Genomic DNA, 2500 nt, shown 5'->3' on the forward strand with positions numbered 1-2500 from the left:
ATATATATATATGAGTTAATTTTGTCTTCGGATGAGCAGTTCGTGAAGCTACGACTTTTGTGCATTCGAAATCATATATCACTCTATGACCAGATATATATGTGTGTGTGTGCGTGTGGAGGCGCGATGGCCCAGTGGTTAGGGCAGCGGACTCGCGGTCGTAGGATCGCGGTTTCGATTCCCAGACCGGGCGTTGTGAGTGTTTATTGAGCAAAAACACCTAAAAGATCCACGAAGCTCCGACAGGGCGTGGTGGCGATCCCTGCTGTACTCTTTCACCACAACTTTCTTCTGTTGGCCTCCTAGCTTAGCCAGCGGGGTGGCGTCATTCAAAGGCTAAAAACAATGCAAACGCACTGTGACCAGCGATGTGTAACAACATCTGATGGTCTGGTCGATCACATGATATATATATATATATAACAATAATAAATCTCTGAGCGAGGTATAAACAGTAACTACTCTTTAATATAAGCGGGATCAGCCATCTGAATGTGGCTAGGGACAGGGCGGGGTGGTGGGGGTGTTACTGATGCATTTAGCCCCAGGGGGTGTCGGCTCTTCTAGTGACGTCTATAGTCGCCTGGGGCTAAATGCATCAGTAACACCCCCACCACCCCGCCCTGTCCCTAGCCACATTCAGATGGCTGATCCCGCTTATATTATATTATATATATATATATATATATATATATATATATAAACGCCATAAAAATTTTATAAACTTTCAAGAAAACGTAAAATACTTCTCTTATGGGATGATGGATTTCAAATATTTACACGGCATTATCTAAAGCCTTGTCTGCGCTTCGAGATCCACTATTCCCCAAAAAATTCTACATAAGTGACACTGGGCCAGTGTCTTCCAATACAGCCTCGGGACTTTTCAGTGAATTTGGAAGACGGAAGCCGAAAGCCCGTTGTGTACGAGTGTATATATATATATGTATACTTTATTTTAAGCAGCAGAAAATTCAACAAAATTCAACAGATTTTCTGCTGCTTAAATAAAGCATATTACTCTACCACTGGTATTTGAGTACTCTTTTTTCCACCTTGTTTCACATTTATGTGTTTACTCCGGTATATATATATATGTATATATATATGTGTGTGTGCATGCATGCATGTATGAATGTATGTATGTTTTTGTGTTTGACCCCTTACCACTGCTTGACAATCGGTGTTGTTTGTTTACGTTCCCCTAACTTAGCGGTTCGGAAAAGGGGACCAACAGAACAAGTACCAGGCTTAGAAAAATAGGCACTGGGGGTCGATTTGTTAGACTAAACCCTAGGCTATAGATTCAATAAATGAAAATAAATGAAAGCTACTGTGCACACACACGAAAACAATGGCCGAAGCTAAGATTTACAAAAGAAAAAAAATATTTCTAAACATCTGGGGTTGAGTAAAATACTGAAACACCACCCAAATTAAGACATAAACAGGCAAAATGTTAAAACTCACATAAAAAATCTCCTGGCTTCGGCATCAACTCTCCATATTTTTCTACGAACCTTTTTCTCCTTTTTTTTTTTTTGTGAAATAATTTCAAGTATTTTTCTTTTAAGTAAGTATTTAAAAAAGCAGTCGATAAATCAAAGAAGGGTATTTAGTAAAGTCAATGTAATTTATCACAATACATTTGATAATAATGTCAATATTTTTGTTGCTTTTGAATTTCTCCTTCACCTGCTAAACGTATGTCATTGGGAATAATTTGAAATAATTCCAAAGAAAATTCCAATAAAAGACGTGTAAAATAAAGAAGATGCATCAAAAAAGAAATTTCAGTGAAATCAACATTGTTTGTCAGAGGTTATTTGATAATAATGTCGATATTTTTGTTGCTTTTGAATTTCTTCTTCACCTGCTAAACGTATGTCATTGGGAATAATTTGAAATAATTCCAAAGAAAATTCCAATAAAAGACGTGTAAAATAAAGAAGATACATCAAAAAAGAAATTTCAGTGAAATCAACATTGTTTGTCAGAGGTTATTTGATAATAACGTTGATATCAATGTTGCTTTTGAGCTTCTGATCCGTCTAGCAGACATATTGTTTTTATGGCAGAAGACAGAAATAGAGAGAGGGAAAGAGAGAAAGAGCGAATAGGTATATAAGTTCTACTTACACACACTTTGTGAATATATATATATATATATGTATATGCCTATATATATTTATATTTATATTTATATATATATATATTCGGTAAAAGCGCTTCTGTCACTTGAAATTCATTGCTCTGGTGAAAACGTTATAGAAGGCTTTCATCTATGTATAGACACGAATGATATAACAAGTGTCGTTGATAAATATTCAATGTCACCTTACAGTTGATAGCAAATATCAACCTGGATAATGAGTAACATTTTCTTGATATTTTTTTTTTCTTTGTCAGCACGAAGCAAAATTTATGAACCCCGTAGGAAACGAAACGAAATTACTATCGATACTCTTTATAAAACGAAACTTAAAAATCAACAGTTTAT

The 2500-nt window shown here is 35.6% G+C and overlaps 2 protein-coding genes across 7 annotated transcripts in view; both read right to left on the bottom strand.

Annotated features, from left to right (window-relative positions):
* LOC115226758 (inositol hexakisphosphate and diphosphoinositol-pentakisphosphate kinase 2) overlaps positions 1-2493 on the bottom strand; it is a 65380-nt gene extending 62887 nt beyond the window's left edge. For 2 of the 5 annotated variants that reach the window (XM_036515258.1, XM_036515256.1), the window contains exon 1: positions 1471-2080. The gene's annotated coding sequence lies outside the window, so the exon portion shown is untranslated. Of the gene's footprint in view, positions 1-1470; positions 2081-2139 lie in introns of those variants that run through there. The other 3 variants (XM_036515257.1, XM_029797779.2, XM_036515259.1) reach the window with 3 other exon arrangements.
* LOC118768538 overlaps positions 1-2500 on the bottom strand; it is a 492176-nt gene that overhangs the window by 104983 nt on the left and 384693 nt on the right. The gene's annotated exons all lie outside the window — the stretch shown is intronic.

The sequence above is a fragment of the Octopus sinensis genome, linkage group LG30 (assembly GCF_006345805.1).
Source record: "Octopus sinensis linkage group LG30, ASM634580v1, whole genome shotgun sequence".
Taxonomy (NCBI): Eukaryota; Metazoa; Mollusca; class Cephalopoda; order Octopoda; family Octopodidae; genus Octopus; species Octopus sinensis.